Raw genomic sequence first — 12,500 nt, forward strand, 5'->3', positions numbered from 1 at the left:
GGAGGAGGAGGAGGAACAAGAAGAGGAATACAAAGGAATACAAAGAAAAGCCAAACAGCAACAGACCATTTGGTCCTTGCAAGGCTGTTTGGTAACCACTTCTAACTAGCTACAGGGAGGAGAGACAGGACAGCACAGCAGAAGGCTCCTCCCCACCCACCACTCCCTCCAGCTTGCGCTGGCATGGAAATAGTTGGGAAAAGTACCATGCAGTATGGAAAAACTGACATGGAATTTTCATAGGAAAAGTTGAAAGGAGGTTCTACTATTCACCCTACGGTGAACTCTATACGCCTATCTGAAAGTTAATACAATTTATATTAAAACTAGTGTCTGTAAAATAAGAGTTTATTAGTGAATTTAGTAATTATTCGGATAAGAAGAGAGCTTGTTTCGGATTTGCTTTTAAATATTTGTCTATTTTATTTTTGAATGATTCAATAGTATTGGTGTTCACAATTTCTGCAGGAAGTTTATTCCATATATTTACTATACGATTAAAGAAAAAAATGTTTGGCCTCGTGGGATTTAAAACGTGTGGGTATAATCTTGAATCCATTATTTCTTGTTAGGTTAGAATGATCAGTGGTAAACTATTTATGTGCATCAATGTTACTATATCCTTTGAAAATTTTGAACACTTCAATTAGGTCTCCTCTTATCCAGCGCTTTGTTAAACTAAATAGGTTTAGTTCTTCCAGTCGTTCCTCATACGGTTTATTGCGCAATCTTGGAATCATCTTTGTGACTCTGCGCTGTATCTTTTCTAGTTTTTCAATGTCTTTTTTGTAGTATGGTGACCAGAACTGTACACAGTATTCTAGATGAGGGCGCACCAGTGAGTTAGATACTCGTAAGGCAAGTATAACCTTTTCTGATTTAAATTCAAAGGTTCTTCCAATGAACCCTACTAATTTATTTGCCGTCTTTACTGTTTCTGTGCAGTGTTGACTCGGCTTTAGGTCATTTGACACAACGACACCAAGATCTTTTTCTTTATCAGCACTTGACAGTGGCATGTTATTCATTACATATCTCGCCTGAACATTGTTGCTTCCGATATGTAGAATTTTACACTTTTCTATATTGAATCTCATCTGCCATTTTTCTGCCCAGCTTGTTAGTTTATTGAGGTCACACTGCAGTTCCTGCCATTGTGACACAGACGTAACTCTACTTGTTATTTTGGTGTAGTCTGCAAATTTACTTCTTTTGTAGTTTATCCCTTCATCAATATCATTAATGTACATTATGAAGAGTACTGGTCCTAATACAGAGCCTTGAGGAACGCCGCTATTTACCTTATGCCACTCTGAATCTTTCCATTTATCACAACACGCTGTTTTCTGTCAGAGAGGCAGTCTCTCAGCCATTTCAGGGTGTTTCCGGCAATGCCGTGAGCTTTTACTTTACTGACGAGTCTCTTATGGGGAACAGTGTCGAAAGCTTTCTGGAAATCAAGGTAGATAATATCAACAGCTTTTGTCTCGTCATACGAGTTAAATACTTCATAAAAGAAGTCTAGTAAGTTTGTTAAGCAGGAACGCTTGGTTCTGAAACCGTGTTGCGAATCCTTTATGATTTTATTTTCTTCTAAATATTTAACAATTTTATCTCTAATTATTGTTTCCATCAGCTTGCACACTACTGAAGTGAGACTGATCGGCCTGTAATTGGCTGGGAGAGATTTTTTTCCTTTTTTAAAGATTGGCGTGACATTTGCTAGTTTCCATTCGTGAGGAGGAGGAGGAGGAGGAGGAGGAGGAAGAAACACAAGGAAATCAGGAGAGAGGAATAAACGGTAACTAGAGAGAGAAATAACGAAAGAGAAAGAGGAAGAAAAGAGGAAAAAAATGAAGGAAATACAAAAGAAAAGAAAAATAGGGAGGAGGAGGAAAATCAACAATAAACGAAAGAAAGAGAAAGAAAAATGAAATGATATGTAATAAATGGTAATATAATAAGATGAAAGAAGGAAAGAAGAAAGAGGAGAAGGGTGGAGGAAGACAAAAATAATGAAGAATAGAGGATGAAGGGAAAAGAAAAGAGGAAAAAGAAGAAGAGGAGGAGGAGGAGGAGGAGGAGGAGGAGGAGGAGGAGATAATGAGGGAACACAAAAGGAGGAGGAGAATAATAGTAATGGGAGGAAGAGGAGGAGGAGGAGGAGGAGGAGGAGGAGGAAGAGGAGGAGGAGGAGGAAGTGAAGACTGATGTCACACTTGTCGATAGGCCCTCCTCCTCCTCCTCCTCCTCCTCCTCCTCCTCCTCCTCCTCCTCCTCCTTGACCTTCTCTCCATAGTGAAGTACAATCTGATTATTCTATTACTTTCTCAAATCTTAAATCCTCCTCCTCCTCCTTCTCCTCCTCCTCCTCCTCCTCCTCCTCCTCCTCCTCCTCCTCCTCCTCCTCCTCCTCCTCCTCCTCCTCCTCCTCCTCCTCATCCTGCTCCTCCTCCTCCTCCTCCTCTATTAAGATAATCTACGTCATTTAAATTTTGGTTGCGTTTAACTGTGCTCCACTTTTTCGTCTGTGTGTGTGTGTGTGTGTGTGTGTGTGTGTGTGTGTGTGTGTGTGTGTGTTTGTTAATCGTGATGGTAATGGTGGTTTTGGTGATGTTGAGGTACTTATTAATGTTATTTTTTTTTAGCTTGTGTTGTTGTTGTTGTTTTTGTTGTTGTTGTTGTTGTTGTTGTTATTGTTATTTTCATTATTGTTCTTATTTTTCTTTTTTTCTTTTTCCTTTTTCTTCTTAGTTTTTCCTCATCGTCCTCCTTTTCCTCCTCCTCCTCCTCCTCCTTTTCCTCCTCCTCCTCCTCCTCCTCCTCCTCCTCCTCCTCCTCCTCCTCCTCCTCCTCCAATTTTATTTCCAGTTCGTCCGTGCGTATCTGCTGGCTGACTCATGGAAGAGAGAGAGAGAGAGAGAGAGAGAGAGAGAGAGAGAGAGAGAGAGAGAGAGAGAGAGAGAGAGAACGTTAAAAAATGTTTGACTTTTATCTTTCAGTCATTCAGTTAATCATTCTATCAGTTTGTCTGTGTATGTATGTATGTATGTATGTATGTATGTATGTATGTATGTATGTGTTTATCTATTTATCTATCTATCTGTTAATTTATCTCTTATTTCATCCACTAGTCAATTGATCAGTCATGTAAGCACTCTCTCTCTCTCTCTCTCTCTCTCTCTCTCTCTCTCTCTCTCTCTCTCTCTCTCTCTCTCTCTCTCTCTCTCTCTCTCTCTCTCTCTCTCTCTCTCGCTCATGGAAAAACCGGCTCTCCTTCAGACACTGTTATCCAATTAGGTGAGGAAGACAAAGAAGAAGAAGCAGAATGAAAGGGAACGAAAACTGCTGGTCTTGAAACACACACACACACACACACACACACACACACACACACACACAAAAAAAAAAAAAAAAAAAAAACCTGCAGGAATTTGAAGCAGCAGCAACAACAACAACAACAACAACAACAACAACAACAACAACAACAACAACAACAACAACAACAAGGCAGTCGTGAACCAAGGAGGAAGTGAAATGTCATTGAAGTTTTTAGGTCAAGATGCAATTATATAGAAATGGAAAGGGAGGGGGAGAGATATAGGGAGGGAGGGAGGGAGGGGCGAGGGAGGGGTGAGGGAGGGAGGGAGGCAGGGAGGATAATTGAAATGTGAAGAGGAAATACTACTACTACTACTACTACTACTACTACTACTACTACTACTACTACTACTACTACTACTACTACTACTACTACCACCACCACCCCTTCACTATTACAACAACAGTTACTGATGACAACAATAACAATAACAAAACAACAAAGAAAGCAGCACAACCACAGGAATCAATAAACTAAACTTAAAATAAATAAATAAATAAATGTAAAACAGATCGAGGTCAGTTTCACACCACCAGGGGACGCAGGAATGTGACCCTGCGAGAGAGGTCAAAGGTCACGAACTGCTTTAAAAGTGAGGGAAGGGAAGGGAAGGGTAAGGAAGGGGAGGAGAGGGGAAAGAAAGAAGGAATGGGAAAAATAGTGGAAACGAAGGAGAGGGAGAGGAAGAGGGAGAGAAAAACGAGGGAGAGGGAAAGGGGAAAGGAGTAAGAGGAGGAAGAAGAAAGGAGAGAAGAGGGGAAAGAGGGTAAGAGGAGGGAGTGAAGGAAGGGGAGAAGAGGGGAGAAAGATGTTGGAGGGGGATGAGAGAGAGAGAGAGAGAGAGAGAGAGAGAGAGAGAGAGAGAGAGAGAGAGAGAGAGAGAGAGAGAGAGAGAGGTGGTTCTAATTTCTTTCTCTCCTTACCTCTCTCTCTCTCTAACGAACAAACAAACAAACAAGTAAAGGAACACAATATAAACAATTACAGTGTGACGTTGATGGCTTGTTTATTATCTCTCTCTCTCTCTCTCTCTCTCTCTCTCTCTCTCTCTCTCTCTCTCTCTCTCTCTCTCTCTCTCTCTCTCTCTCTCTCTCTCTCCATGATCTCTATGATTTTGTTTTTATTTCCTCTTTTTCCTCCTCCTCCTCCTCCTCCTCCTCCTCCTCCTCCTCCTCCTCCTCCTCCTCCCAACTCTCTCCCTCTTCTCCGCTCTCCCTCCCATTTATCTCCCTCTTCCCCCTTCCTCCCTCACTTATCTCCACGTCAGCGACCTCCACCGTCACCCTACACCTTAGTCTCCCTTACCTTCTTTTTTCCCCTCTTAGTGGAGATTGGGGGAGGTAGGGAGGGGGAGAGAGAGAGAGAGAGAGAGAGAGAGAGAGAGAGAGAGAGAGAGAGAGAGAGAGAGAGGGTGAGAGGTCAGTATAGCAGGTGTTTTTACTCTCTCTCTCTCTCTCTCTCTCTCTCTCTCTCTCTCTCTCTCTCTCTCTCTCTCTCTCTCTCTCCAATTCTTTATTTTCTTATCTTTTTTTCTTCTCATCTCTTACTTTTCTCCTCTTACCTTTCTCTCCATCCTTCATACCTTTCCTTCCCTCCATTTCTTCCCTTCCTCCTTCCCTCCCTATCTTTCACACGCATGCAAACTCCCTCCCAGCTACCCTCCTACCCCTCCCCTCCCTCCGTGGCTCATAGCATCGCCAGGGTCGCATAAACACTGCAGATAAGGCTTTGTAAACACTGTCACGGCAGGAGTCACGTAGGAGGCGCTGAAGGAGGTGCCTTGTCCTTATGACTGCCCGCTTGTTTACATCTCGGTGGACACTGTGACGCGGGGTTATCTGTCTGCCCATTAGTGCCACGCCTGAAGGAATAGGGGAGATAGGGAAGGGAAGGGAGTGATATGGATTGGGAGGGAAAATAGGGGGAATTAGGGAGTTGGAGAGGGAGAGTTATGGAGAGAAAGGAAGGAGGTAAATAAATGGGGAGGGAAGGTAGGCAGGGATGAAAATGGGAGGGTGAATTTAATGAGATGTGTTGGGGAGATGGGAGGTGATGTGGGTGAAGAGGAAGAAGAGAAGGATGGGAAGAATAAAGAATTAAAGGGAGGAGGATAGGGAGGAGGTGAAAGGATGGAATAGAGAGGAGGAAGAAGAGGAGGAGGAGGAGGAAGAGAGAGAGAGAGAGAGAGAGAGAGAGAGAGAGAGAGAGAGAGAGAGAGAGAGAGAGAGAGAGATCCTGTGTTGCATATTTCTCTCTCTCTCTCTCTCTCTCTCTCTCTCTCTCTCTCTCTCTCTCTCTCTCTCTCTCTCTCTCTCTCTCTCTCTCTCTCTCTTAGTAAACAAAGGGGCCATCTCTATTACACTCTCCCTCTCTCGTTTGCTGTTGTTATTCTCTCTCTCTCTCTCTCTCTCTCTCTCTCTCTCTCTCTCTCTCTCTCTCTCTCTCTCTCTCTCTCTCTCTCTCTCTCTCTCATCGTTCTTTCCTCCCTTCTATCATCTTTTCCTTTATATTTGTTCGTTTATCATAGTTTTGTTATTTATCAGTGTCCTTTTTAACTTTCCTTTTTCTTATTTTCCTTTTATTATTTTGTTTTCGATCTTCATTATTGTTTCCTTTCCTTCCTCTCTCCCGCTCTTCCTTCCTCCCCTTCGAGTTAACTTAAGCATTCCAAATGATTGGCTGTTAAACTGCCTTTCTAGTAATGTTTTTATTGTACAGTGTAATGTTGCAGCACACACTTCACATGTGTTGTATCAGTACGAGGAAAGAAAAGAAACAGCATGAAATATAGTCATTGTATTGTTTATTTTGTCTTGACAGGCAAGCCAAGCCACTGTGCATCACTGCCTTTAACCTTTTATAAGGATGCAGCAACACCACTGGCAACATGTTTTGCATTGCACTCTATAATTCACAAGAACAAAGGAAGAGTACTTGCATCACATGCTGCGGCACAGGACTGTAAACCAGAGACACAAACCTCAACGTGCTCACCAAAACTTTGGAACGTTTCACAAAGAAAATATGCAATGTAATGAGCGACAGGAAGATGACGCTGTCACTTCTCTCTTAAATACACCTTATTACTCATATATATACTCGTATATATATATATATATATATATATATATATATATATATATATATATATATATATATATATATATATATATATATATATATGTTACGGCCATTTTGGAAAATTGGTCGTTTTACAAAATTGCCGGTCATTATGCAAAAAGACCAAATTCGTGGTCACATTGCAAAATGACCTAAATTTCTCAACATTTTGCAAAACGACCAAGATTTTGGTCAGTTTACAAAATTATCGTTGGTCAGTTTGCAAAACGACCAAGATTTTGGTCAGTTTACAAAATTATCGTTGGTCAGTTTATAAAATGTCCATACAGCAAGCAGGCAGATGAAAAAAAAAGCGAGGGAATGATAAAACGTAGTGAACATAACTAATTTTATTGTGTGTCGACCTTGTTGGAGCAAGAGGCACTGCATTTGCATCTGCTGTTGCATAATACAGAGTTTTTTAAACACTTGCAGCGTCTGGTCATACATGACTTAGTGCAAAAGCATTTAGCGAATCCCTGACCTTGTCCCATTGATTCTGCAATTGCTACTTCCCGCAGACTTACTTCCCGCTCCTGTACAACATCATCAAGAGAAAGGAATTTTTCTAGACATGGAGTAAATTGGTTGCGAGTGTACACTTGTTTAAGCAGGCCGTGTTTTGTACCAAGCTTATATGTGCCATTGTCCAATGCCTGAAAAACAACTGCCTTCACATTAGGAAACTCTGCACGTCCGCGGTCAACTAATGGAACAGGAACCATCACAGTTTCCCCTACCTTGGCTGGTTGAAATCTCTTCACAGAATTATCGATCATTTTTTGGGCTTGTTTCTGTTGTTCTATGTTGGACTTCATTTGTTCAGTATGAATACTCTGACTCCGACTGTGTGTGTGTGTGTGTGTTCAAAAAGAAGTGGTTCGAACTTTGTGTGTGTGTGTGTGTGTGTGTGTGTGTGTGTGTGTGTGTGTGTGTGTGTGTGTGTGTGTGTGTGTGAGATGATTAGCTGAACCTAAAATAAGGACAGTTAAGCATACTCATTGGTTATGTACTGCAACTGTAACGTTTTATCATTCCCTCGCTTTTTTTTCCATCTGGCTGCTTACTGTATGGAGATTTTGTAAACGGACCAACAAAAATACTGTTTATTTTGTAAACTGACCAAAATCTTGGTCGTTTTGCAAAATGTTGAGAAATTTAGGTCATTTTGCAATGTGACCACGAATTTGGTCTTTTTGCATAATGACCGGCAATTTTGTAAAACGACCAATTTTCCAAAATGGCCGTAACATATATATATATATATAAAACACACACACACACACACACACACACTAAAAAAGAACTTATTTTATGAAGAATTATATAAAAAAAACATGGCAGAGCATAAGTTATTAACATGATATGCTCTCACATGCAATATATATATATATATATATATATATATATATATATATATATATATATATATATATATATATATATATATATATATATATATATATATATACAAAACACAACAGAAGGTGAAGGCAAACTTTTGTATAGAGGTTGCATTCCAGATAATAGCACTGTCTGTGAAACAACACAAAGCAAAGTAAAGTTGCGTTACGTTTGAAGCCATTCTATAACAATGAAGATGCCACAAACTTATAACTTTTACTTTACATTACATTACATTACAGAGGCAAGCATCAAGTCAAGTAAACACACGTGGGTAGCCGGAGCAAAGGCAGTGTTGCCACGGGAAGCCTGCAAGCAAAGACAGTGTTGCCACGGGAAGCTGCAAGCAATTGAATATGTTCTCATACTCAGATGTCGGTGACTCATTCTGTAAAAGGACAAAGTTTGGTAATTTATTTTCATTTCATTAATTTCTTGTTACTCCTGTTTTTCTAGTTAGAAGTAGCTTTTTTACGCCACTTCAAGGTGCAGAGTATTTTCAGTCTGATGTAGGTGAGATGAATGGTCCTGGTGAGGTGGCTGGAGCACAAGGACAAAAGATTAATGACAGCATGATTTGTTAACTTTGATAAAAGCATTTGGGAAACTCTCTTCCCCAACATGGCTCGCCCCATGGTGGACTGAGCGCTGCCTCAACCTCTGAGAAATGTTTGATAAAATTCTCGTTGGGTACAGAGAGTCCCACAGATGCAGAGGCTGTACAACTCTCAGCTTTAAGATAAGTAAAAGTCTTTAAATTGAGTATCAAATTCCTTGCTTAGATCTAACAAATTCAACTGACAATATTAACACACATGATTTTTCAAAAATTTAGTGCATATCGTCTTCAGCTCTTACTTGCAACACCCAGCTTAATGTCTGCCTTAAAAAAAAAAAAAAAATGAAGTACCTCGGGATGAAGGTACTCAGCTTTGGAAATGACCTGCTGAGGTGCCTTCATCTGACGCCTCCCCAGAGTGACAACTTGCTTCCTCAGCCTCCGTACTGTGTTTTGGGGAAATCTCACTCTTGGAGTTTCTGAAAATATTGACAATGAGTGACGTGATATGGATGGATGTAAAAGGGCAGTGAGATGCAGAGTAGTGGAATGGGTGAAGAGAAGTACGTTGAGGTGGTTTGGACAAGTTCGCAGAATGAAGCATGAATGGCTTGCGAGGATGTGTAGTAGTGAAGTGGAGGGCCATGGCGAGAGAGGAAGGACACTTGGAGACGGAAGGACAGAGTTAAGGAGTACTTGTGTGAGAGAGGTGACAGCAGAGCAAGGGGACGAGCTGAATAGTAAGGAGTGTATGGATAGGGAGAGGCGGAGGCTGTTCTGTCTTGACCACCCTTTTGGGAGACACTGCTGGAGGAAGCAAGGTGTCATGAAATACACTTTGACTATAATTTGTGTTAGAGAAGAGAACATTCAGCCCAATGATTTGTAAAGGAAGCAGTGTGGGGTGACTAGAAAGTTCTGAGTCATGTTGAATAATTTACAGTGTCAGAAAATCAGTGAAAATTTGATGTGAACAGCAATGGAAGTACAGCAGCAGTATTGTTAATTTATAACATACGGTATTGGGAAGACCTTGCTGGCTTGGTGTTCTGTGCCCCTTCTCAGTCCAGTGATTACACACAACCTGTAAGAAATTACACCTTAAGTCATTTAATCACTCAAAGGGGACAAGCTAAAACAGCTTCCATGAAGTTAGGTTTTCTGAGACGTCTTCGCCAGTTTTTCTCACCCCCCAGCTGCTAACTCTGTACAAGGGCCTTATCTATCCATGTATGGAGTATGCTTCACATGTCTGGGGGTTCCACTCATACCGCTTTTCTAGACAGGGTGGAATCAAAAGCTTTTCGTTTCATCAACTCCTCTCCTCTAACTGACTGTCTTCAGCCTCTCTCTCATCGCTGCAATGTTGCATCTCTAGCTGTCTTCTACCGCTATTTTCATGCTAACTGCTCTTCTGATCTTGCTAACTGAATGCCTCCCCTCCTCCCGCGGCCTCGCTGCACAAGACTCTTCTTTCTCTCACCCCTATTCTGTCCACCTCTCTAATGCAAGAGTTAACCAGTATTCTCAATCATTCATTCCTTTCTCTGGTAAACTCTGGAACTCCCTGCCTGCTTCTGTATTTCCACCTTCCTATGACTTGAATTCCTTCATGAGGGAGGTTTCAAGACACTTATCCTTCAATTTTTTGACTACCGCTTTGGACCCTTTTCTGAGACTGGCATCTCAGTGGGCTTTTTTTTATTTATTTATTTTTTTTATTAGATTTTGGTTGCCCTTGGCCAGTGTCCCTCCTACATAAAAAAGAAAAAAAGAAAAAAAAATTAGAATCACATCACATACATCATTAACTTCATAACTCCATCGTCAAAGGTCATGCTTCACCAGGCTACAAATAATCCCCTGTTCTTGTAGACAGCAGTGTTGCCATTGATGCAGACACCTCTTCACTGTGTGGCTCCCTCGGCCATACACAACAACTAGACATGGAGCCCATCGTGTGTTTGGCCATAGATTTCACTTAGTACCAAAAGAGTTGGTTTGCCCTTCAAGCAGGGTTGGCATTAAAAACCCACACAAACCACCCCCTCCCCTCCCCCCCCAAAAAAAAAATCCTGAGTGTTTTTTTTTTGTTTCTAAAAAAAAAAAAAAAAATTACAAATCAAAAATTTAATTTTAATGGATTGTGTGAGCGAGACACAACACACAAATGATCAGGCCTCGAACACACAACACTTCAAAGTCCCCTTCTACGGTCACGTAAGTTGTGTAATTAGAAAGAAATTGGATCAGTTATTGAAAATGCACTTTCGTGATCACAATTTTATTTTTACTAACTATTATACTTTAAAAACCTTTTTCCCTCACAAAGATTTCATTCCTTATAAATTTCATTCCAATACAGTGCATCAATGCACTTGTCCGACATGTTAGTGTCGGTGCACAGGTGAATCAGAGAGAAACCCTGCTGACCGCATCGCTCAACGCAGGGAGTCTCTGCTCCCACCGGACACCCACTCTTTCACCATTCTTTGTTCCCTCTTCGCTCACATTGCATTGAACATAACCATCTTGTCCTACCTTTGTTTGGATGCATCAAGGTACTTCCGCAGCCAGTGTTGTACCGGCAGGCTGCTCCTTTAGTACGTAGAGACTCACTCCCTTGACGTGTCTCCGTCCTTTTCTCCCGAAAGGGAGGGCGGTGGGGGGAGAGTGGCCATCTGTAGAGGACCTCTAAAACCTTTACGCTTGACTGTGGCAGCCTGATGCCACTGCTCGGTGCAGCACGTGTAATGAACCCCCAGTGATGCACACGGTACAGTTTATTGTGAGTCCGGTCAAGCCTGCAATCATATAAGTTGAACACAGCACTATAAGTATAGTGATTGGTCTTGGCGTCACGTCTGTGTCATTAGCTGCATCACAGATGCCATTACGCTGTATCGACAGCGTACTTAATCTGTTGTACATCTACGTATTGGGGCTTTGTGAATGAGCGTGGGCGACGGGAATAGAACGCAGGTCTGGGTGTGGTGGTGGCGATCTGCCTACTGCCGTTAGGAATACTGCGAGCAGCCACAACACTCCACCACCACAAAGGCTTCATTATGGTCCTATCGTAAGGTCAGTATCTCTTGATGTAAACATCGGCACCTCCACACTCACGACTCGCTCTTCCATCTCCTCGTCTACCTTCTCATCTTCACAACGTACGCCGCAAGCGGTAACACTGAAAGTAACGTAAGCTGTGGAACTCTCCCTAGAAGTATATTACACATCAACACCATTTTGCTATTAAATAATGTTCCTTGTTTATTTCACTACAATGATAATTGTGAAGACCAGTTCAGGAATGAAACAGAGTATGATTAAAAAGTAAACAATCTGAGCAACAAACACTCCTGTTAATACAGAATGTATAAAATGAAGAAACTGGTATAACATTTCTGCTGAGCTCAACCACTATCTCCAAAACTAATTCACTTATGTAAACATTAACTTGAGGGAAGCATGTGAACAAGGTAGAGTAGCGGAGAAAGCCTGAGGTAGAGATTCATGTGTCCCTGACAAAGGTTAAGAAAGGAAAGGAGTGCTTCAATGGAGGAGGTTCAGTTTTAAGAACACCATTCTCTTGAGAATGGTGACACACAGTGCTGTAGTTGAGGAGGCTGGTGTTGTGGTGCGTGTGGCTGAGCAGGCTGCTGCTGCTGCTGCTGCTGCTGCTGCTGCTGCTGTGGTGGATGTGGCTGGGGATGGGGGAGGCTGTGGCTGCTCTTGCAGCTCACTGTAGTCGGTGAGATAATAATCTGTAGTAACAAAGCAATGCATGTATGAATTACTATTTGAAAGTAAGGCTGCATAGCTAGCAAACTTCTATAAGTACTTACATGAGTAGCAACAAATGCATGTCATTACAAGCAGGCAATGAACATTGAAAATGCTACACGATCAGTCCCATTACTTATACAACAGAGTCCAGTATGTGTAGTAATTTATTTTACTGTGTATGATGGGTAATTATTTTAATTATTAGTCTATATAGTATTTTTCATGCCTACAAAAGTAACATTTAGC

The sequence above is a fragment of the Scylla paramamosain genome, chromosome 39, assembly GCF_035594125.1.
Source record: "Scylla paramamosain isolate STU-SP2022 chromosome 39, ASM3559412v1, whole genome shotgun sequence".
Lineage (NCBI taxonomy): Eukaryota > Metazoa > Arthropoda > Malacostraca > Decapoda > Portunidae > Scylla > Scylla paramamosain.